General features: G+C 40.6%; 1 protein-coding gene across 3 annotated transcripts in view; it reads right to left on the bottom strand.

Moving 5' to 3' along the window:
• Window positions 1–23,124, bottom strand: part of PPP2R3A (protein phosphatase 2 regulatory subunit B''alpha) — a 242,383-nt gene extending 219,259 nt beyond the window's left edge. For all 3 annotated transcript variants that reach the window (XM_040233119.1, XM_040233113.1, XM_040233133.1), the window contains exon 1: window positions 23,003–23,124. The gene's annotated coding sequence lies outside the window, so the exon portion shown is untranslated. The remainder of the gene's footprint in view (window positions 1–23,002) is intronic.
• Window positions 23,125–25,974: the final 2,850 nt, after the last annotated feature.

Below are 25,974 nucleotides of genomic sequence, written 5' to 3'. Positions count from 1 at the left end.
AAGGGAACACTTGTGCACTGTTTGTAGGAAACTAAATTGGTGCAGCCACTACAGAAAACAACGTGGAGGTTCCTCAAAAGATCAGAACTACTATACGATCCAGCAATTCCACTTTTGGGCTGAAGGAAATGAAAACATTAACTTGAAGAGATATCCACACTCCCATATTCACTGAAGCTTTATAATAGCTAAGGCATGGAAACAACCCAAGTTTTTTTCAGTGGGAAAAATATTTAGTTTATTAATTTCCAAAAGACATTATTGATACAGAAATTATTATTTTCTTCAATTATATGGATTGATTCTAAGATCAATATATAAGCTAATTCTAAAATTTCACATGGAAGAGAAAATATGAAAGAAGAGTGCAGAGAAGCTTGGGGTCAGGGGACTAAGACAAAATAGTAATAATATTTTTTCTTTAAACTGAGCAGTGGGTAATGCTCATTGTACTGCTATGCTTTACATCTTACATATGTTTTATAAATATTGTGCTATAGCTGAAAGAAGATCGTGCCTACCAAAAATCAAAATATATTATCAAGATATAGTAATTAAAAGTGTATTAATGGCACAGAAGCAAAGATCAGTGGAACTAAGTAGAGTACTAAAACCAATCTATACATATATAAACTATTAATTAGTAATTTGACATGCCACTTACTAGAAAAATTATTCAAATGAATAGCCAACTGAACAAGATTTTTCCTTATACTATTCAGAAAAATAAATTCCAGATGAATTAAAGACCTAAATGTTATAAGAACATATAAGAAAATGTAAGATTACTATGTTTTTTATCTTCAGGACAGGAAAGACATCCATTAAAAAGTTAGTTAAAAAGAAAAACAAAACTTAGCAAAAAAAAAAAAAAAATCAAATCAAATAAAAAAGCCATAAAAGCAAAGATAGGAAAATTTGGCCTCAAAACTAAAAACTGACAATGGGAGAGGACTTACAGATTGGAAGAAAATGTACAATTTTCATAAATAAAGAATGAGTATCTAGAACCGAAAGAACTCCTATAAATAAATAAAAAGCATTGTATATAACAGAAAAAAAATAAGAAAGCTTAAAGAAAACAGAAGTTAAATTTCTCTCTTATGCAAAAGAAGTTGAGGGCTGGTACAGCAGCTCCACCAAATGCTCAGAGACCCAGAATTTCTGGCTCGTTGAGCTCCCAGTCCTCTAGGATGCCTGTTAGAGCTCCAGTTATTACTTCTGTGTTCCAATATGCAGATTGGGTGAAGGGATGAGTGAGTGCCTTCTCTCTTGAAGGAGGCTTCAGAAAGTTACATCGAGCCCTTCTGCTTATGTATTATTAGCTAAAACTCACATACTTAGCTCCAAGGAAGCCCAGAAATGTAATCTTCTGGATGCTGGCAGCAATGGACCTATGTAAAAGCTGGGGTTCCCATTACTAAAGATAAAGGAAGAATGGGTCATAGGAGGTAACCAGCAGTCTTTGTTATGCCATCCAAATAGAAAAAAGAAATAGAAATGGTCAAAAATTGAGGAAATGTGCTCAACCCCAGGGATATAAAAATTAAAACAAGGAGAGAGCTATGGCTGATTTATGTTGATGTCTGAAACCAATGAAATACTGTAAAGCAATTATCCTTCGGTTAAAAATAAATAAATTTAAAAAAAACTAGGAGAGAGGAGTTTTAAAAACTTTTGAGAGAGGCAAAAATTTGCAAGTTAGTGAATACATGAGGCTTTTTAGCCTTTGTTAAATTTTTTCAACAAAGAGACTGTATTCTATATTCCTAGTAAAACTAAAAGTAATACAATTATTTTATTAAAAAATATATTACAGATCTTAATTATATTATATATACTACAATATTAGAATAGACAGGGGACCAATTTAGCATTATCTGTTAAAATTTTGATTATATGGTTATATGACCTGGTAATTCCATCTTTCAGAATCTATACAACATAAACATTCATACATTTGCATAAGTACAAGGATGTTTACTGCAGTAACGCTTGAAAGAGGAAACACTGGAAACAACCCAAGGGTTCATCATTAAGGGAATAGCCCTACTTAATTTTCTTCATAGCACTATTACCACTATCTGAAATTACATTATTTATTTATCTACTTATTTGTCATCCAGGAAATTAGCTCATCTAGGGGCTTCCCTAGTGGCTTAGGAGGTAAAGAATCTGCCTGCAATGCTGGAGAGCCAGGTTTGATCCTTGGGTTGGGAAGATACCCTGGACACAGGAATGGCAACCCACTCCAGTATTCTTGCCTGGAGAATTCCATGGACAGAGGAGCCTGGCAGACCACAGGCCACTGGGTCACAAAGAGTCAGACACGACTGAAGTGACTTAGCATGTATGCACGTAACTGCTTTTACGTGTGGATTCCAATACTGTGGAATGTGGATTCCAATACTGCCAACACTGAATGAAACCTCACTCATGAGCAGAGCCTGCCGTAGGAAAGAGGTCCCAACTAGGATGCCAGGAGAATGAGAGAAGACAAAATGCTGATATCTGAGCCAGTGCTTGAGTTGGGGCTGGCAATGGTAGAAATGCTGTAACCAGCATCACATCAGTCCTCACAGCAGAATTGCAACCCCATGGACTGCAGCACACCAGGCTTCCCTGTCCTTCACCATTTCCTGGAGCCTGCTCAAACTCATGTCTATCGAGTTGGTGATGCCATCCAACCATCTCATATTCTGTCGTCCCCTTCTCCTCCTGCCTTTAATCCTTCCTACCATCAGGGTCTTCTAACGAGGCAGTTCTTCACATCAGGTGGCCAAAGTATTGGAGCTTCAGCATCAGTCCTTTCAATGAATATTCCAGGTTGATTTCCTTTAGGACTGACTGGTTGGATCTCCTTGCAGTCCAAGGGACTCTCAAGAGTCTTCTCCAGCACCACAGTTCAAAAGCATCAATTCTTCAGTGCTCAGCCTTCTTCATGGTCCAGCTCTCACATCCATACACGACTACTGGAAAAACCATAGCTTTGACTAGACAGACCTTTGTTGGCAAAGTAATGTCTCTGCTTTTAATATGCCGTTTAGGTTTGTCATAGCTTTTCTTCCAAGGAGCAAGCATCTTTTAATTTCATGGCTGCAGTCACCATCTGCAACGATTTTGGAACCCAAGAAAATAAAGAGCTCCATCCTTAAGGCTGTGAAATAGGGAATATGTCTGTGATCACGAAATGGAAGGGCTCAGTGCTTTTGCTATGATTTCTAAGTTCATAATAACAAACCTATTCACAGACACTAATCTCCGCTTTTTATTTCTAACCTCACAGACAAGCAGTTTTCAAACTGCTTAAAAAATAAATAAATAAAAATAAAACTGGGGGACTTGTTCAAAAGAAAGCTTAAAGATGGATCGACAAACAGAAGGGAGAGAAATAGCCTTAGTGCTCGATCCTGGGAGTTGGGAGGAACACTCAGACTACCGAGGGCTCTGGGAAGAAGAATTTGAAAGAGAAATTAATGCTGGGGAAAATGAACTTAAGCAAAGACCCGAGAGAAGGAGCTTTGTAGACATTATGGGAAAGCAAAGGTCCTGAGGGAGGGATGTACCTGCTTTGTTGAAGGAAGTACAAAGTACACTGGTGACTGGGACAAAGTAAGCACCAGGGAGAGCAGTAGGAGATAAGATCAGAGAAGTAGAAGGGGGTTTCGATTATGCAGCACCTTGTAGGTAAGTGTAAAACCTCTGATCAGAGAACTTACTTAAAAAAATTTTTTTTCTTAATTGAAGGATAATTGCTTTAAAGAACTTTGTTGTTTTCTGTCAAACCTCAACATAAATCAGCCATACGAATACATATATCCCCTCCTTTATGAACCTCCCTCCCATCTTCTGCCCATCCCATCCCTCTAGATTGATATAGAGCCCCTCTTTGAGTTTCCTGAACCATACAGTAAATTCCCGTTGGGTATCTATTTTACATATGGTAATGTAAGTTTCCATGTTACTCTTTCCATACATCTCATCCTCTCCTCCCCTCTTCCCATGTCCATAAGTCTATTCCCTATATCTGTTTCTCCACTGCCCTGTACATAAATTCTTCAGTACCATTTCTCTGCTGCTGCTGCTGCTGCTGCTGCTGCTGCTGCTAAGTTGCTTTAGTCGTGTCCGACTCTGTGCAACACCATAGCCAGCAGCCCAACAGGCTCCCCTGTCCCTGGGATTCTCCAGGCAAGAACACTGGAGTGGGTTGCCATTTCCTTCTCCAATGCATGAAAGAGAAAAGTGAAAGTGAAGTTGTTCAGTTGTGTCCAACTCTTAGCAACCCCATGGACTGCAGCCTAGCAGGTGTTCCTCCGTCCATGGGATTTTCCAGGCAAGAGTACTGGAGTGGGGTGCCATTGCCTTCTCTGACTATTTCTCTAGATTCCGAATATGTGTGTTAGAATATGATGTTTATCTTTCTCTTTCTGACTCACTTCATTCTGTATAAAAGGTTCTAGGTTCATCCACCTCTTTAGAACTGACTCGAATGTGTTCCTTTTTATGGCTGAGTCATATTCCATTGTGTATATGTACCACAACTTCTTTATCCATTCATCTGTTGACAGACATCTAGGTTGCTTCCATGTTCTAGCTATTGTAAATAGTGCTGCAATGAACAATGGGATACATGTGTCTTTTTCTATTTTGATTTCCTCAGGGTATATGCCTAGGAGTCGGATTGCTGGATCATATGGTGGTTTTATTCCTAGTTTTTTTTTTTAAGGAATCTCCATAGCATCTTCCATAGTGGCTGTATCAATTTACATTCCCACCAACAGTGCAAGAGCATTCCCTTTTCTCTACACCCTCTCCAGCATTTATTGTTTGTAGACTTTTTGATGATGGCCATTCTGACTGGTATGAGGTGATATCTCATTATAGTTTTGATTTGCATTTCTCTAATAATGAGTGATGTTGAGCATCTTTTCATGTATTTGTTAGCCATCTGTATATCTTCTTAGGAGAAATGTCTGCTTAGGTCTTTTTCCCACTTTTTGATTGGATTGTTTGTTTTTCTGGCACTGAGTTGTATGAGCTTCTTGTATATTTTGGAAATTCATCCTTTGTCAGTTGTTTCATTTGCTATTATTTTCTCCCATTCTGAGGGTTGTCTTTTCACCTTGCTTACAGTTTCCTTTGCTGTGCAAAAGCTTTTAGGTTTAATCAAGTCCCACTTGCTTCCTTTTGTTTTTATTTCCATTACTCTAGCAGGTGGGTCATAGAGGATCTTGCTTTGATTTACGTCATTGCTTGTTCTGCCTATGTTTTCCTCTAAGAGTTTTATGGTCTCTGGTCTTACACTTAGGTCTTTGATCTGTTCTGAGTTTATCTTTGTGTATGGTGTTAGGAAGTGTTCTAATTTCATTCTTTTTTACATAGCTGTCCAGTTTTCCCAGCACCATTTATTGAAGAGGTTGTCTTTGCCCCATTGTATATTCTTGCCTTTTTTCTCAAAAATAAGGTACCCATAGGTTCATGGGTTTATTTCTGGGTGTTCTATCTTTTTCCATTGGTATGTATTTTTGTTTCTGTGCCAATTCCATACTGTCTTGATGACTGTACCTTTGCAGTATAATCTGAAGTCAGGACGGTTGATTCCTCCAGCTTCATTCTTCTTTCTCACGACTGCTTTGGCTATTTGGGGGCCTTTGTGTTTCCATATGAATTGTGAAATTTTTGTTCTAGTTCTGTGAAAAATGCCATTGGTAATGTAATAGGGATTGCATCAAATCTGTAGATTGTGTTTGGTACTGTAGTCATTTTCATAATATTGATTCTTCCTACCCAGGAACATGGAATAGCTCTCCATCAGTTTATGTCATCTTTGATTTCTTTCATCAGTGTCTTATAATTTTCTGTGTACAGTTCTTTTGTCATCTTAGGTAAGTATATTCCTAGATATTTAATTCCTTTTGTTGCAACAGTGAATGGGATTGTTTCCTTAATTTCTCATTCTGATTTTTCATTGTTAGTACATAGAAATGCAAGTGATTTTTGTGTATTGATCTTGTATCCTACAACTTTGCTAAATTCACTGATTAAGTCTAGTAATTTTTCTGATATGATATTTAGGGTTGAGGAGATACCCTTCATCCAAGGTAAGGAGCAGCGGTTGCACTTAGCTGGAGCAGCCGTGAAGAGATACCCCACGCCCAAGGTAAGAGAAACCCAAGTAAGATGGTAGGTGTTGCAAGAGGGTATCAGAGGGCAGACACACTGAAACCATACTCACAGAAAACTAGTCAATCTAATCACACTAGGACCTTGTCTAACTCAAGGAAACTAAGCCATGCCCACAGGGCAACCGAAGATGGGCGGGTCATGGTGGAGAGGTCTGACAGAATGTGGTCCACTGGAGAAGGGAATGGCACACCACTTCAGTGTGAGAACCCCATGAACAGTATGAAAAGGCAAAATGATAGGATAATGAAAGAGGAACTCCCCAGGTCATAGGTGCCCAACAAGCTACTGGAGATCAGTGGAGAAATAACTCCAGAAAGAATGAAGGGATGGAGTCAAAGCAAAAACAATACCCAGCTGTGGATGTGACTGGTGATAGAAGCAAAGTCCGATGCTGTAAAGAGCAATATTGCATAGGAACCTGGAATGTTAGGCCCATGAATCAAGGCAAATTGGAAGTAGTCAAACAAGAGATGGCAAGAGTGAATGTCAACATTCTAGGAATCAGCAAACTAAAATGGACTGGAATGGGTGAATTCAACTCAGATGACCATTATATCTACTACTGCGGGCAGGAATCCCTCAAAAGAAATGGAGTAGCCATCATGGTCAATAAAGGAGTCTGAAATGCAGTACTTGGATGCAATCTCAAAAATGACAGAATGATCTCTGTTCGTTTCCAAGGCAAACCATTCAATATCACGGTAATCCAAGTCTATGCCCCAACCAGTAACGCTGAAGAAGCTGAAGTTGAACGGTTCTATGAAGACCTACAAGACCTTTTAGAACTAACACCAAAAAAGATGTCCTTTTCATTATAGGGGACTGGAATGCAAAAGTAGGAAGTCAAGAAACAGCTGGGGTAACAGGCATATTTGGCCTTGGAATGTGGAATGAAGCAGTGCAAAGACTAATAGAGTTTTGCCAAGAAAATGCACTGGTCATAGCAAACACCCTCTTCCAACACCATAAGAGAAGACGCTACACATGGACCTCACCAGATGGTCAACACCGAAATCAGATTGATTATATTCTTTGCAGCCAAAGATGGAGAAGCTCTATACAGTCAACAAAAACAAGACCAGGAGCTGACTGTGGCTCAGATCATGAACTCCTATTGCCAAATTCAGACTCAAATTGAAGAAAGTAGGGAAAACCACTAGACCATTCAGGTATGACCTAAATCAAATCCTTTTTGATTATACAGTGGAAGTGAGAAATAGACTTAAGGGCCTAGATCTGATAGATAGAGTGCCTGATGAACTATGGAATGAGGTTCATGACATTGTACAGGAGACAGGGATCAAGACCATCCCCATGGAAAAGAAATGCAAAAAAGCAAAATGGCTGTCTGGGGAGGCCTTACAAATAGCTGTGAAAAGAAGAGAGGTGAAAAGCAAAGGAGAAAAGGAAAAATATAAGCATCTGAATGCAGAGTTCCAGAGAATAGCGAGGAGAGATAAGAAAGCCTTCTTCAGCGATCAATGCAAAGAAATAGAGGAAAACAACAGAATGGGAAAGACTAGAGATCTCTTCAAGAAAATTAGAGATACCAAGGGAACATTTCATGCAAAGATGGGCTCAATAAAGCACAGAAATGGTATGGACCTAACAGAAGCAGAAGATATTAAGAAGAGGTGGCAAGAATACACAGAAGAACTGTACAAAAAAGATCTTCATGACCCAGGTATTCATGATGGTGTGATCACTCATGAGCCAGACATCCTGGAATGTGAAGTCAGGTGGGCTTTAGAAAGCATCACTACGAACAAAGCTAGTGGAGGTGATGGAATTCCAGTTGAGCTATTTCAAAGCCTGAAAGATGATGCTGTGAAAGTGCTGCACTCAATATGCCAGCAAATTTGGAAAACTCAGCAGTGGCCACAGGACTGGAAAAGGTCAATTTTCATTCCAATCCCTAAGAAAGGCAATGCCAAAGAATGCTCAAACTACCACACAATTGCACTCATCTCACATGCTAGTAAAGTAATGCTCAAAATTCTCCAAGCCAGGCTTCAGCAATACATGAACCACGAACTTGCAGATGTTCAAGCTGGTTTTAGAAAAGGCAGAGGAACCAGAGATCAAATTGCTAACATCCGCTGGATCATGGAAAAAGCAAGAGAGTTCCAGAAAAACATCTATTTCTGCTTTATTCACTATGCCAAAGCCTTTGACTGTGTGGATCACAATAAACTGTGGAAAATTCTGAAAGAGATGGGAATACCAGACCACCTGACCTGCCTCTTGAGAAATCTGTATGCAGGTCAGGAAGCAACTGGACATGGAACAACAGACTGGTTCCAAATAGGAAAAGGAGTATGTCAAGTCTGTATATTGTCACCCTGCTTATTTAACTTCTATGCAGAGTACATGATGAGAAACGCTGGACTGGAAGAAACACAAGCTGGAATCAAGACTGCCGGGAGAAATATCAATAACCTCAGATATGCAGATGACACCACCCTTATGGCAGAAAGTGAAGAGGAACTAAAAAGCCTCTTGATGAAAGTGAAAGCGGAGAGTGAAAAAGTTGGCTTAAAGCTCAACATTCAGAAAACGAAGATCATGGCATGCAGTCCCATCACTTCATGGCAAACAGATGGGGAAACAGTGGAAACAGTGTCAAGACTTTATTTTGGGGGGCTCCAAAATCACTGCAGATGGTGATTGCAGCCATGAAATTAAAAGACGCTTACTCCTTGGAAGAAAAGTTATGACCAACCTAGATAGCATATTCAAAAGCAGAGACATTATTTTGCTGACTAAGGTCCGTCTAGTCAAGGCTATGGTTTTTCCTGTGGTCATGTACGGATATGATAGTTGGATGGTGAAGAAGGCTGAGCGCTGAAGAATTGATGCTTTTGAATTGTGGTGATGGAAAAGACTCTTGACAGTCCCTTGGACTGCAAGGAGATCCAACTAGTTCATTCTGAAGGAGATCAGCCCTGGGATTTCTTTGGAAGAATGATGCTAAAGCTGAAACTCCAGTACTTTGGCCACCTCATGCAAAGAGTTGACTCACTGTAAAAGACTCTGATGCTGGGAAGGATTGGGGGCAGGAGGAAAAGGGGACGACAGAGAATGAGATGGCTGGATGGCATCACTGACTCGATGGATGTGAGTCTGAGTGAACTCTGGGAGTTAGTGATGGACAGGGAGGCCTGGCACGCTGCGATCATGGGGTCGCAAAGTGTCAGACACAACTGAGCGACTGAACTGAACTGAATGTACAGTATCGTATCATGTGCAAACAGTGAGTGCTTTACTGTTTCTTTTCTGATGTGGATTCCTTTTAATTCTTTTTCTTCTCTGATTGCTGTAGATAGGACTTCTAGAACTATGTTGAATAATAGTGGTGAAAGTGGACACCCTTGTCTTCTTCCTGATCTTAGGGGGAATGCTTTCAGCTTTTCACCATTGAGAATAATGTTTGCTGTAGGCATATCATATATGGCTTTTACTATGTTGAGGTAGGTTCCTTCCATGCCCATTTTTAGAAGAGTTTTAATCATAAATGGGTGCTGAATTTTGTCAAAGGCTTTTTCTGAATCTATTGAGATGATCATATGATTTTTATCTTTCAACTGTTATCACCAGTTGTTAATATGGTGTATCACACTGATTGATTTACATATATTGAAGAATCCTTGCATTCCTGGAATAAACCCAACTTGATCATGGTGTATGAGCTTTCTGATGTGTTACTGAATTCTGTTTGCTAAAATTTTGTTGAGGATTTTTGCATCTATGTTCATCAGTGATATTGGCCTGTAGTTTTCTCTTTTTGTGTTGTCTTTGTCTGGTTCTGGTATCAGGGTGATGGTGGCCTCAAAGAATGAGTTTGGAAGTGTTCCTTCCTCTGCAATTTCTTGAAAGAGTTTTAGAAGGCTAGGCATTAGCTCTTGTCTAAATGTTTGACAGAATTCTCCTGTGAAGCTATCTGGTCCTAGGCTTTTGTTTTTTTGGGAGATTTTTTATCACAGCTTCAATTTTAGTGCTTGTAACTGGGTTGTTCATAATTCCTATTTCTTCCTGGTTCAGTCTTGGAAGATTGAACTTTTCTAAGAATCTGTCCATTTCTTCCAGGTTATCCATTTTATTGCCATAAATAATAGTCTCTTATAATCCTTTGTATTTCTGTATTGTCTGTAGTAACCTCTCCTTTTTCATTTCTAATTTTGTTGATTTGATTCTTCTCTCTTTTTTTCTTGATGAGTCTGGCAAAGGGCTTGTCAATTTTGTTTATCTTCTCGAAGAACCAGCTTTTAGTTTTATTAATCTTTACTATTGTTTCTTTGATTTCTTTTTCAATTATTTCTGATAGGATCTTTATGATTTCTTTCCTTCTACTAATTTTGGAATTTTCTGTGTTCTTTTTCCAGTTGTTTTAGGTGTAAAGTTAGGTTGTCTATTCGTTGTTTTTCTTGTTTATTGAAGTAGGACTGTTTGCTGTAAACTTACCTCTTAGAACTGCCTTTGCTGCATCCCATAGGTTTTGAGTTGTCATGTTTTCATTGTTATTTGTTTCTAAAAAGTTTTTTATTCCCCTTTGATTTCTTCAGTAAGCTGTTGGTTATTTAGAAATGTGTTGTTTAATCTCCATGTATTTTTGTTTCTTACAGTTTTTTCTTGTAATTGATATTTAGTCTCATAGCTAGTCTCACTGTGGTCAGAGAATATGCTTGATATAATCTTAATTTTCTTAAATTTACTGAGGTTTGATTTGTGACTGAAGATGTGGTCTATCCTGGAGAATGTTCCATGTGCACTTGAGAAGAAGGTGTATTTTGCAGTTGGACGGAATGTCCTGAAGATATCAATGAGACCCACCTTATCTAATGTATCATTTAATACGTGTCTCCTTATTAAATTTCTGTTTTGACGATCTGTCCATTGGTGTGAGTGGGGTGTTAAAGTCTCCTACTATTATTGTGTTACTGTCCATTTCTCCTTTTATGTCCATTAGTGTTTGTCTTATGTATTGAGGTGCTCCTATGTTGGGTGCATAGATATTTACAATTGTTATGTCTTCCTCTTGGATTGATCCCTTGATCATTATGTAGTGTCCTTCCTTATCTCTTGTAATATTCTTATTTTGTGATCTATTTTGTTTGATATAAGGATTGCTACTCCAGCTTTCTTTTGCTTCCCATTTGCATGGAATATATTTTTCCATCCTCTCACTTTCAGTCTATATGTGTCTTTAGGTCTGATGTGGGCTTCTTGTAGACAGCATATATTGATGGGTCTTGTTTTTGTATCCATTCAGCCAGTCTGTGTCTTTCGGTTGGAGCATTTAATCCATTTACATTTAGAGTAATTACATATATATATGTGCCATTTTCTAATTGTTTGGGGTTGATGTAGACCTTTTCTCTTCTCTTGTATTTCTTGACTAAATATGCCCCTTTAACATTTGTTATAAAGCTGGCTTGGTGGTACTGAATTCTTTTAACTTTTGCTTGTCTGAAAAGCTTTTGATTTCTCCATCAATTCTGAATGAGATCCTTGCTGGGTACAGTAATTTAGGTTGTAGATTTTTCCCTTTCAGTACTTAAAATATATCCTGCCATTCCCTTTTGGCCTGCAGAGTTTCTGCTCAAAGATCAGCTGTTAAGCATAAGTTAAGTATGTATGTTACTCGTTGCTTCTTCCTTGCTGCTTTTAATATTCTTTCTGTTTAGTCTTTGTTAGTTTGATTAGTATGTGTCTTGGCATGTTTCTCCTTGGGTTTATCCTGTATGGGCCTCTTTGTGCCTCTTGGACTTGATTGACTCCTTTGCCATGTTGGGGAAATTTTTAACTATAATCTCTTCAAAAGTTTTCTCATACCCTTTCTTTTTCTCTTCTTCTTCTGGGACCCCTATAATTCAAATGTGGGTGCATTTGATATGGTCCCAGAGGTCTCTGAGACTATCCTCATTTCTTTTCATTCTTTTTATTCTGCTCTTCAGAAGTTATTTCCACCATTTTATCTTCCAGCTCACTGATTTGTTCTTCTGCTTCAGATATTTTGCTATTGATTCCTTCTAGAGTATTTTTAATTTTAGCAATTGTGTTGTTGCTGTATGTTTATTCTTTAATTCTTCTAGGTCTTTGTTAATTGATTCTTGCATTTTCTCCATTTTGTTTTCAAGGTTTTTGATCACCTTTACCATCATTATTCTGAATTCTTTTTCAGGTGGTTTGCCTATTTACTCTTCATTTATTTGGACTTCTGTGTTTCTAGTTTGTTCCTTCATTTCTGTTAATATTTCTCTGCCTTTTCATTATTTTTTTTTAACTTATTGTGTTTGAGGTCTCCTTCTCCCAGGCTTCAAAGTTGAATTCTTTCTTCCTTTTGGTTTCTGCTCTCCTAAGGTTGGTCCAGTGGTTTGTGTAAGCTTCCTATAGGGTGAGATTTGTGCTGAGTTTTTGTTTGTTTGTTTGTTTTTCCTCTGATGGGCAAGGCTGAGTGAGGTGCTAATCCTGTCTACTGATGATTTGGTTTGTATTTTTGTTTTGTTTGTTGTTTAGATGAGGTGTCCCGCACAGGGTGTCACTGGTGGTTAGATGATGCTGGGTCTTGTATTCAAGTGGTTTCCTTTTTGTGAGTTATCACTATTTGATACTGCATAGGGTTAGTTCTCTTGTAATCTAGGGTCTTGGAGCCAGTGCTCCCACTCCAAAGGCTCAGGGTTTGATATCCTGCCTGTGTTCTTCTGTCTTCCAATAGGTGGCTCAGCAGTAAAGAATCCACTTGGTAGGGTTGTTGCACAGGTCTCATACTTTCATCCAGGAAAGCACCTGGAACAGTGCCTGGCAAGTAGTAAGTACGCAAAAAACATTAGCCTTTATTAATATGTTAACATTCAGTCAACCTCAGACACCGTAAGTGTCCTAAAGTAGAATGCCCCCACCTCAGGCCGCATGGAAACCAGGTCCGAGAACTTACTTTTAATGGGGTCCCTCTAGCTACCAGGAGAGCAAGGGTAGGAGGAGGGGAAAAGAGGCTATGGCAATAATCCAGATGAGGACAAGGTAGAAGCAGTAGAGATATTGGGATGTTACCAATTCTAGATGCATTCTCTTGGCAGAGCCAAGAGAGTTGGCTGATAGACTGAATGTGGGGTGAAAGAGAAGCGAGTCAGAGATGATGCCAATATTTTTGGCCTGGGCTACTGGAAGAATGGAGCTGCTATTTACTGAGACAGGACAGGCTGTGGGAAGAGTGGGTTTTATAGGGGAAGATCAGGATTTCAGTTTTGAGATACCTGTCAGACAGTCAAATGGAGAGGTCAAGTAGGCACTTAGATAACAGATGTGAGGTTCAGAGGAGAGGTGTAACTTGGAGAAAAAAATTGGTAGTCTTTGGTATGTATTTAACATCGTCACGAGACTGGGTAAAATGAAAAGGAAATAGGGTTGATAAGGAAGATTGGAAGTTTCAGGAATAAGCAGCACTCCAACTCTCAGAGGTCAGGAAGATGATGAGGAATGAGCAAAAAGATGGAGAAAGAATCACCAGTAAGGTAGGAAGAAATCTAGAGAATGTAGTATTTTGGAAACTAAATGATGAAAGTATTTCAAAGAAAGGAATAAACTACTATGCAAAATGCTGTTGAAAGGTCAAGCAAGAAAAAGACTGAAAACTTCCTCACTAGAGTCAGCAATGTTGAAGGTAAAGTCCTGACTCAAGAGAGACTGGTGGAAGGGAACCTAACTGTCTCCCAGTAAGTGAGACAACAGAGATGAACAGATGTGGAGAAGGATCAAGAGGAGGGTCAAGAGAGAGTTTGGGTTTGTATCACAAGGCACTGTATCTCTAGTATTTGGTAAAGTGCCAGGCACATAGTGATAACTCAATAAATATTTGTTGACTAAAGTGAATGAAATCACGAACCACTGATTCAGGAAATAGTCTTAGTTTTAGAAGTTTAAAGTTGGTAAAATGAAATGTGAAATTCTTGGTCCAATAAAAAGAACTGCTTTCATTCTCCTTCAATGCCTGAAAACTCGTTCATATTGAAAACTATGGCTCACATACCTAGAACAGCTATCCTTAAATTTGAGAGGAACAGTAACAGAATTTGACAAGTACATGCTCAACAAGAAACAAATACTTTCAATTCTGTATGGGTACAACCTATCCAAATATCTTTTGCACCTGTGGTCCTGTGACTGGCTGAGTCCTAGTCCTCTAGTTACGTCATGACTCACTAGGCACTATTAATAGAATGGAAGACTCTTGGTAGTTGCTGAAGGATCATATATCTGACAAGGGTCTGGTAACCAGAATATATAAAGAACTCTTAACTACACAACAACAAAAGGACAGACAACCCAATTAAAAAACGGGCTAAGAACTTGAAAAGACATCTCTTCAATAAAATGGCCAAAAAACACATTAAAAGATGCACAGCATTAAGGTAATGCAAATCAAAATCACAGTGAGATATCACTTCACACCCACTAGGATGGCTATAATCAAAACCAAAACAAACCCAGAAAATAACAAACGTTGACGAGAACATGGAGAAACTGGAACTTTCAAACACTGAGAGTGGAAATGTAAAATGGTACAGTTGCTGTGGAAAACAGTATGGTGGTTACTCAAAAAGATAAATATAGAATTACCATATGGTCCAGCAATTCCACTCCAGGTATATACACAAAAGCACTGAAACAGATATTCAGGCAAAAATTTGCACACAAATGTTCTTGGTAGCACCATTTCCAGTAGCCAGAAGGTATAAACAATGGAAATGCCTATCAACTGATAAACGGATAAACAAAATGTGGTATATCCATTCAGTGGAATTATTATTCAAAGAAAGGAATGGATATTATTCAAAGAAAGGAACACATGCTACATCATGGATGAATCTTATAAACGTCATGCTAAATCAAAGAAGCCAGACACAGGAAGTCACATATTCTGTGATTCCATTTATATGAAATGTCCAGAATAAACAACTTCATAGAGAAAGAAAGCAAACTGGTGGTCACCAGGAAACAGGGGGAGAAAGGGATGGGAGTGACTGCTTATGGGTACAGGGTTTCCCTCTGGGATGATAAAAATGTTCTGGAATTAGATAATGGTGATGGTTGTTCAACACTGTAAATGTATTCAATTCACTGAATTGTACACTTTAAAATGATTAAAATGGTTAATTTTATGTTACATGAATTTTAACTCAATAAAAACAATAAACCACACAGCTCACACTTGACAGAGTAAGGCCATGCACCCAAGAACTGACTCAATTCTCTTACCATGCCACCACTGTCTGCTTTACAAACCAAAGGTGCTCTGGACAACTTTGGCAGTGAACTTTTCCTTCCATCTAGCACCATCAAGTATAGTGTGTGTGTGTGTATGCACGTGCACGCATTGTGTGTGTATGTGTGTGTACATGCTCAGTCGTGTCTGACTCTTTTCAACCTCATGGACTGAAGCCCACCAGGCTCCTCTGTCCAGGGAATTTTCCAGGCAAGAAATACTGGCGTGAGTTCCCATCTCTTTCTCCAGGGTATCTTTCCGACCCAGGGATTGAACCCACGTTTCTTGTGTCTCCTGCACTGGCAGGCAGTCTTTACCACTTGTGCCACCTGGGGAACCAACAGGTATCAGTTAGTTCAGTTCAGTCGCTCAGTCGTGTCCGACTCTTTGCAAGCCCATGAATCGCAGCACGCCAGGCCTCCCTGTCCATCACCAACTCCTGGAGTTCACTCAAACTCACGTCCATTGAGTCGGTGATGCCATCCAGCCATCTCATCCTCTGTCGACCCCTTTTCCTCCTGCCCCCAAATCCTCCCAGCATCAGGGTCTTTTCCAATGAGTCAACTCTTTGCATGAGGTGGCCAAAGTACTGGAGTTTCAGCTTTAGCATCATTCCTTCCAAAGAACATCCAGGGCTAATCTCCTTTAGAATAGACTGGTTGGATCTCCTTGCAGTCCAAGGGATTCTCAAGAGTCTTCTCCAACACCACAGTTCAAAATCATTAATTCTTCGGCACTCAGCTTTCTTCACAGTCCAACTCTCACATCCATACATGACCACTGGAAAAACCATAGCCTTGATTAAATGGAGTTTGTTGGCAAAGTAATGTCTCTGCTTTTCAATATGCTATCTAGGTTGGTCATAACTTTCCTTCCAAGGAGTAAGTGTATTTTAATTTCATGGCTTCAGTCACCATCTTCAGTGATTTTGGAGCCCCAAAAGATAAAAGTCTGACACTGTTTCCCCATCCATTTCCCATGAAGTGATGGGACCAGATGCCATGATCTTCGTTTTCTGAATGTTGAGCTTTAAGCCAACTTTTTCACTCTCCTCCTAGTACCTAATTATATTTGTGATAACAGAATTCCTACAATTGACTAAGCACATAAAAGTTTCTAAGCAAAATATTTTCTTATCATAGACTCCCAATGTAAACCTTCTTACACCAAGGTCTGCTATTCATATCACAAAGTCATCTTTCATTTAGAAGTTAACATTATTCACATAACCGATGAACCAATGACAGCTGTGAAGGACAATCCCTTATGAGATGATACTGTTTGCAAAAAGAGTACAGCTAATGGGGTTTATGCTTTCAACTAATAAACCCCATTTTTCACTAACAATCCTTGGCATTTTCCAACCCCTGTGATTTCTATCCTGCTGGTAGGTCACAACTCTTAGAAATATGATGTGTAAAACTGACCTTTAAACCTTCCTGTGTCAGATTACCATTGCCAATGAGGCAGGAATGGATAAAAGACAGATTGGTAGTGAACATCTGCATGACAACCCACTCCAGAGGGTCACTGTAACCTAAACTCTTCAGACAACAGCATTCAAACAGCCTTCTGGAAACCAAAGTTTGTTTGCTGTTCTCTTATTCTGAGCTCAATGAGGGCCTAATCCTCCAACTTATATCCATACCTTTTAATCACCATCAGTGATAAAGATTTCAAAGTATCAGAAATGTTACATGCGTGCAACTGGAAAACCAAACTGCAAAATAAAGTTAATTAGGAAAAAATAATAGCTGCAAAGACTACTCCTAGGAATGACACATAGATACATATTCCCTGACCAAGCCGAGTGTTACATTTTCAACATGCTGACAATCTGGTCTTTGTTCATCAATTCACTGAAAAGATGATGTCAGGGTCACTGGAGTGCTGCTGGCCTTTAGGATCAATGGCTTTCCAGATAAGAAACAGACTAAGGGCATAATCACCAACATCTGAGTCTCAAGAGTCCTGGAAAAATACCTCCTCAGGGAAAAGCACAAAGTCTCCAAAATAAATGCAAACAAGACCCCTTGAAATGGGGTAGAGGGGTAATCAGGCACCTCTGAGATACATCCTTGAAAAGTCAAGGAGAAGCATTTGGGTAACAACACAGGCTAAGCACCTCCCATAGAGACATATAAGACACCTCCCTCTCCCTCATCACTCCTCTATTGGGTAAACTTCTCAAAATATTTTTACAACATTCACAATTTCCATTTCCTTACTTTCTATTCACTTCAACTGGTTTCTGCTTTTTTCAATCTAAAGCAGTTGTTACTGAGGTCAAAGACTCCATCTTGCTAAATTCAATATATTATTTTTGGTCTACACCTTTACTTGAGGACTCCTCTTTTTAAAATACTCTTTCCTTGCCTTTCATGACACATCTTAAACTGGAATTAAATTTGAAAGTGAGTTTCTACGACAAAAATCAAATACAGTTTAAATTACTCTTGAAAATTCTTTAAATGGCCTACTAAGTAAAGCCTGTTTTTTGTATGTATAACTTTATGCAGTAATGAACAGAATATATGCATACATACAAAACAAACAGTAAGTACACCTGCTGTTTAGAACACTTTCATCTAACTAGAAACAACTTCAAGTGTTTTGGGTTAAGTTTGCACACCTTAACTGCAAGCAGGTTACCATCCACTGTACCTCTCTTGCCACTTCTCATCACTTTCTTGGGGCTACCCTCCTGGACCCAACTTTGAAATGCTAGGGCTGAGCCCTCCTCTCAGTCTCTAACTGATGGTTCTCAACTTCCACTGCTCAGTGGAAACACCTGAGGACTTTAAAAATCCAAGGTTGCAATTCAGATAAAATAAACAGAAACAGGGGCCTCCCTAGAGGCCCAGATGTAAAGACTCTGCCTGCCACACAGGAGACTCAGGTTTGATCCCTGAGTCGGGAAGATCCCCTGGAGAAGAAAATGGCAACCCATTCCAGTATGCTTTGCCTGGAAAATCCCAAGGATAGAGGAGCCTGGTGGGCTACAGTCTGGAGGGTTGGAGAGCTGGACAGGACCTAGTAACCAAACAACAAACAGAAAAAGAAATTTCTGAGGTAGGCTCCAGCAACAGTATTTTTTAACCATTCAGTGTTTCCATGTGCCACGAAAATGAGAATCACTATTCCATATTCTCTCCCTACAGCAGGGATTCCACACTCAAATGCCTATAGGGTCAGAGAATAAACAAAGCAGGCCAGGAAAAAGTCTTAGGTAGTGGTAGGCTCTTTGGTGGACTGGAGAGCAGCTGGGATCACCTGTGCTCAATTGTTCCCACATGGGAAAGCCAGTTCAGTAGTGCTACATCTTCATACTTTTAAAGAAAAGCCCCAAATCTAGATTTTCGTGGGAAATTTTCACATTTTAAATTACTGGCAACTAACTCAAAATTAAACAACCATCACCACCACTGTATGTGAAAAACAACACAAATCTGTAAAGCAGATTCAGCTGTGGGCTGAGGGTGTACAACTCTGCTGGTTAATTCCATCTACGTCCTTCAATTTACACCTAAATATGTGTATCCCCTGATCATCCCACTCTTCTGGGCTCTGGATTTGAATTAGCAAATGCTCATATGACATCTCTGCTTCTCACCAGTCCCAAAGTGAACCTAATTTAAACTACCTCAACCATTTGTCCTTCCAATGTTCTCTAGTGCAGGTACCAGCACCATTCACCTGGCTGGGCAAGCAAGAAACCTGGGCTTCATCCTATGCATGTATTTCTCTTTCTCACTGCTTGTACCATACCACTCATCAAATCCTATCAATTACACCTCCTAAATATATCCCTTGCATCTATCCATGTCCCCTCTTTCCCTCTGTTATCAGCTTGGTCCCAGCTACCAGTTTTTCTCTACCTTTCCATAGTGTAGTTTTCCTCTGTATCTATGGATGCAAACCTGCAGATATGGAGGCCTGACTGTACTACACCATGTTATATAAGGGACTTGAGCACCCATGGATTTTGGTATCCAAGAGGGTCCCAGAACCAATCCCCAGTGGATCCTAAAAGTTGACAGTATTAGCCAGCTAAAGTTGCCACAATAAAATACCACAGACTGGATAGCTTAAACAACAGAAATTTGTTTTCTTACAGTTCTGGAGGATAGACCTCCCATATCAATGTTTGGCAAGGCTGGTTTCTGGTAAGGACTCTGCCTGGCATGTAAACGGCTACATTCTCACTGTGTGCTCACATGGCCTTCCCTTCCTCCTCTTCTTGTAAGGCCACCAATTTTATTGGATTAGGGCCCCACCCTTATGACCTCATTTAACCTTAATTATCTCCTAAATACTACCTTCAAATATAGTCACATTAGGGAGTAGGGCTTCAAAAAGCAATTTGAGATGCAATTCACTCTATAGCACACTGTAATCTTAGAATCATTTTTCTCCCAACATTCACTCATTCTCTCCAACTTGATAAGAATAATCTTTAACAACCACAAATATTTACAAATGTTTGTGTGTATACATACTTGACCCAACAATTGCACTTCTAGGAATTTATCCTACAAATATATTCACATATATATGAACTAGCATATGCATAATACTATTTCTTATAGTAAATTACTGGAAACAATTTAAACATCCCTCAATAGAGGAATGGTTAAATAATCTGTGGTGTATCTATCTATACAATGGAATACTAGATAGTCATTCAAAAGAATAAGAACATTACGTACTAGAATGGAAAGATTTCTAGAACATTAAGAGAACAAAACAAGAAACAGAACAGTGTATACCAGTATGCTGTTTGTGTAAACAACAGAAAGAGTATGTGTTTGCTTGAATGTTAATGACATTTCTAGAATGACAATTCTAGAAAATGTCTAGAATGATACATAAAACTACTAACAGTGATGACCCCTTTGGAAGGTATAGGAAAACTGGCCGCTGGGGGAGTGAGAAGGACCTCACTGCAGACATTCTGCAGACTGTCCCCCTAACCTTCGTCTTGTAACTTCTATTTTTTCTTGAGTCTACCTCACCTTAAAGATTATTTCCCAAGGAAACGTTCCCTAGTTTCCAAACTAGGTCAGTACCCCTTTTTTAGGTACTCACAGTACCTGTACTTCTTCCTGAACCTATCACAACTGTAATGGGGAATTGTATAATTATACATGTCTATCACTCTCTTTAGACTGCATGGTCCAAGAGTGCAGAGACAACATCTGTGGCTTTTACTGCTGTTATTTCCAGACCTAAATTCATGTCTGCCTGGTAAAGTAGGCCCTCCCTCACATGTTTGCTGAACAAATGAATGACTGCTCTTACCTTCAAACCTAGCAGAGTAAACTGACACAGAGGCAAATGATGACAATGCATTTGTCACTAGTGTTAAGACAGCAGTCCATTTAGAACAGTGATTCTCAAGTGGGGGTGATTTTGACCTTCCCAGGGGACATCTGGAAGTGTCTGGAAACATTTTTGAGTGTTACAACTGTGTGGGTTGTGTGACTGTCACAATTGTATGTGTGTGGAGGGGGACTCCTGGTAACTATTAACTAGAGGTCAGGAATGCTGCTAAACAACCTATAATGCACAGGATAGCCTCCACAAAAAGAATTATCTGGTCCAAAATGTCAACCACATCTCTAATTTAGAGGAAGGTCATAACCAAAACGGTGGTCAGTTCTATTCCAGGTGGTGGTGTTTTTTTGCAGGGGGTGGTGAGGTGGGGTTAGGATGTCAAGAAAAGCTTCAGAGAGGAAGTAAAGCTTTAAGCTGTGTGTTGAAGGGTGGCAGGGACCATACCAGAGTAAATTGTCTGCCAGAGGTAATGTGAAATGTTTAAAGGCAAAGTTATGGTTTGAACAGGTACCCGCCCCTGCCAAGTACCCCATATCCTGATATTACTCATCTTCTTTATTCCCTTCTTGCTGAAACAAAACTTTCATTCTCTTAGGGTAGTGGTTTCAGCTAAAAATATTAAGGCCAAATTAATTCAGACTAAAATAAAGTCAGATAGGCCTTTCACTCTTCAAAATGTCAGCTGCATTTTAAAATTTGCAAATACGAATACAAAAAAATCTTTAACTCCTTAATGTTCAGATTACTTGTAATAAAGCTGTTTTTGAACTCAATAGCCAGGTTGGTTCTGGTAAAGATTTCTCCAATTTTTTTTATAAAAGGGCTTCTCCATTTTTTTTTAAACTTTCTTTCCTCTGTACTCAGTTTCTGAGCTCCCAAGATCCAAGTTTCTCCACAAGCATCTCATGCTATTAAGTTCTCGTGCCAGAGAGGATAGAATGCAATAAATGTAAATAAATTGTACATATAAATTAGGAGTAATCTGTAGATTTTTTAAAAGGCTTTCACTAAAAGTTATAGATACTCCTGGAAGAAATTAAGTTCAGATAATTTATAATAGAAAGAAAGAAAGAAAAGAGTGTTTTACTGTAACACAAGCCTGCTGCCTACTGAGCTGGAAGCACACGCTCTGCGCTAGTATGGCCATTCTCAGGGTCTCGGAGTGGGTGTTCTCTCCAGAAACTGAGGCCTGAGACTAACCAAGAACAAAGAAAAACGCCTGGCACGGAAGGTTTGGGCGAAGTTTTGTACATAAATGATTTGAGAAGGAACACTTCCTCAGATTTTGGAAGGCATACAAATCACTCTTTTTCTTGCTTACATGTTAAACTTTTATTTCGTGTTTCCAGATCATTTCCTAATAAGAAAATACCTTATAATTTACAGACAGCAATTTATTCTCCCTTACATTTGCTGACCACTAAAACTGGATACAGTTTCCTTAAGCTTTACCAGAGTCAGAGGATTGGTAATGATGTGAGCATAGCAGAGTGCAGATGCAACATCAACTCCAACGTCGGCCAGCTGGTTTCCATCGAGAGGTCCCCCAGGAGAAAGCCCCTCCGAGGCGGCGGCCGGGGTCGGCGCGGAGTAAGACCCACCGGAGCGGCCCAGTGGCAGCCACGGAGCAGGGCCGAGGTCTGCCTGGCCCCTGTTTACCTTTGTTACAGGTACTCCCGCTCCCAGCCGGGCCCGGGATCCCGCCCGAGGCCCCGAGCTGGTGACACATCCTTCTTTGGCCAAGTCGGGCCGAGGTTGGGCAGGGGGCGGGGAAGGAAAATAAAGCCTCAGCGCCTAACGACGTGACTCTCAGTTCTTCCAAAACGTTGGCATTTGTTTCTCTGCCAAGCTTTCCTATTAACAAGTTCCCGAGGGCTGTGCGGGTGAACTGGCCCCGGAGCCCCGAAAGTGGGAGGGACCAGGCCGTCCCCCGCCCGCTCGTCCGTGGGCGCCCCGAGGCAGGCCGTTTTCACACCTCCCGGGCTGACAAGGCCCGGGACCAAGCTGGGCATGAGGCGGCGTCCGTACCGCCTCGAACCCCGACTTCCGCGGCCGGGCCAGCCCAGCTGGCCCCTCGGGCCAGTCCGGTCCCCGCCCCCAGGACCCGGCCCCGCCCGCCCGGGCCTCCGCGCACCGCCCCCCGGCCTCGCCACAACCCGCGGGCCGGACCCGGGGCGCGAGAGCGCCGGGCCGCGCGGCGGGCGGCCACACGCCTACCTCAGCGCCCGCGGTTCCTCCTCCGGCTCCTGCCTCGGATCACGGACAGCACTAGCCGCCAGGCCTCCCGGCGGCGCGGGATATGAGACTGCGAGTGCGGCGCGTGAGGAGCTGAGGCCCGAGCGCGCCCCGCCCAGCCGCCAGTCTACCCCCTCCTACCCCTCGGCCCCACCTTCTGCTGTGGGCTCGGCGCCCCGCCCCGCCCGCCAGGCTCCGCCCCTCCCAGTGGGCCCCGCCCACCCTGCTGGCCCGAGAGTGACAAGGGGCGGTCAGGGGCGCTAGGAGAGCCACGGCGTTCGCAGTCTCTGCAGTCCCGCTTCTGGCGGCCTTGCGGGAACGCGATTCCTAGTGCTTACTACGATTTGGCGGATGCGAATTTCACTCTCGGATATATTAGTACAGTGACTGGTATTATAACCTTATCGTTGTTGTTATTGTCATTAGTAGTTTTGCTCTCGTGTAGCCGGCTGGATGGTACCATTTGAGGCCAGAGGTGGCAGACAGGTAGTCCTCACCACTTCTGGTCCACTCCGATCCCGCCAGTGGCCAGCATCTGTGCCGAATGTCGTTATGAAATAGTGAACAAGTTGTGTGAATTTTGAAAGAGATATTTATTATTAACAGTTATTGTTAAATATAACACAAATACAGAAAGTCGTATAAAACCAATATACAACTTATGAATTATCCAGAGACATACGCCCTTATAACAACTCCTGAAATTTAGCACCATGTAAAATGGTCTGGCTTAAAACGTAAATTTCATCGATAGTTGGGAGGAGTCAGCTCGGGAAGGTCCTCCCCAAATTGCCTTCCTTGTAAATGACACAGGAATTCACAGGCCACTTGCCCACAGTCGTGTGCTAAGAGCACATACAGAAAACTTGAAAAAGTGAAATTCTTCATTAAAAAGATAAATCAATAAATACACAAACATGTAAATAACTTAATAAGTCAATCAGGAGAGTGAACAGCATGAATAAGGAGCACCTAGGGGTGGGAAGTATGTGGGTATGTGAAGACTTAAAAATAGCCAAGGATTGGACACCTACCTGTCCTCACTGTGTCACTAGCACCTAGCGCAAAACCAAGGGTATAATAGATGCTGTGTGTGTAATTCAAGAAAGGGAAAAAGATATTCATATATATACAGTTGACCCCTGAACAAGGTTGGGTGGGTAAGGGGTGTCTATGACCCACCCACTTCCCTTGCAGTGGAAAATCCTCTGTCATGCTATCTCTGACTCAAAAACAAAGAACTGATAAATGACTCACTCGAGGGCTGAAAAAGTTTGGATAGAATCAGGACTCAATTCCTAGTTCTTTTGATTCCACATATTGTAGTCTCTAATCAAGCACAGATTTTCCCCTGCATTTAAAGATCTGAAATGTGAAAATACAAGTACTGTATTTATTGAAAAATATCTGCATATACGTGGATCTGCAGTGTCCGAACCTTTGTTGTTCGAGGGTCAAATGTGTAATCAGCCCAAACATGCTTTGGCTACCGAACACTTTCCTCCAGGGTCACATCTTCCAATAGTTAAAATGATGTGCTCCCTAAGATGCCTTCATGCCTTGGAGCTTTAAACTTTATGCTGTTTGCCAGTTTTTTTGTTTTGTTTTGTTTTTTAAAAAAAGCTCTTTCAAGTGGATTCGCCTATCTTACTTGAGACTGAGAGCAGTCCTGTGAGAAAGGCAGGGCAGGACAGAAGGACTTTGCAAAGGTCAGTGTAATGCATACTTGTGAGGAAGGGAAGTACACAATGAACAGTACAACAATTTCAGTACTTCTGACCCTGCCAATCCCTGCTGGATTCCAGGTTTGTTTTGACAGTTTCATTATCTGAGTTTTTACATTAGAACTTTTTGGGCTCCTTTGCCATATGCAGTATGATTTGAATTTATAAAGCACACAAGATCTAACTTGAAATTTGATTCAGCAAGACAGAGTCAGCATATCTGTCATAAACACCTTGGCGAGTTAGGGTAGAGAGCTGCCAATTCACCACCATTTATTGAGCATCCCAACTCTGGGTTGGTGATAGGAATACAAAGAATAGAAAATGTGTAAGACATAATCTTTGCTCTAAAGAATTTATAGCCGAATTAGGAAGAACAATTTGAAAATTAATGTGTTTAATTTGTTTGGATGGTAGGAGAACAGTCTTGAGCATAATTAATTCTATTAGGTGTAGGGAGAGAATATGATAAGTCTTTTCAGAGAAGAGAATACCTGATTTTTTTTTAATTATGGAAAAAAAAAAATCAACTTTTGCAAAAGTGGGGCTTCTTCTGTGGCTCAGCAGTAGAGAATTCACCGGTAATGCAGGAGACTCAGGAGACTCGGATTCAATCCCTGGGTTGGGAAGATCCCCCGGAGAAGGAAATGGGAGCCCACTCAAATGTTCCTGTTTGGGAAATTTCATGGACAGGAGCCTGGAGGACTACAGTCCATAGGGCACAGAGTCGGACATGACTGAGCAACTGAACACAACACAACAACAGTGCAGAAGCAGAGAGAATAGTATAATGAGCTACTGTGCTCTCATTACTCAACTTTAACACTTACCATCCCACCGCCCGTGTGTTCCTTCTGTATCCTCACCTTCTCTTTCTCTCCCTGGATTATTCTGAAGCAAATCACAGCAGCATATTATTTCAATCATAAACATTTTACTATGTATCTCTAAAATGTAAGTTCTGTTTTTAAGAACAACAAAATCATTTATCTTAAAAAATTAATGATTTTTTTAGCTCAGGCAATAAAGAATTTCCCTGCAAACAGGAGACCCGGTTTCATCCTTGGGTCAGGAAGATCTCCTAGAGAAGGGAATAGCTATCCATACCAGTATTTTTGCCTGGAGAATTCCATAGCCAGAGGAGCCTGGTGGGCTACAATCCATGGGGTCGCAAAGAGTCAGGATAAAACTGAGTGAGTAACAGTTTCACTAAAATCTCCCCAATTTTCT

Source organism: Oryx dammah, unplaced genomic scaffold, assembly GCF_014754425.2.
Source record: "Oryx dammah isolate SB20612 unplaced genomic scaffold, SCBI_Odam_1.1 HiC_scaffold_2, whole genome shotgun sequence".
Taxonomy (NCBI): Eukaryota; Metazoa; Chordata; class Mammalia; order Artiodactyla; family Bovidae; genus Oryx; species Oryx dammah.
Note: the sequence above shows the minus strand (reverse complement) of the source record. Positions and strands in the feature narration are given on the sequence as shown.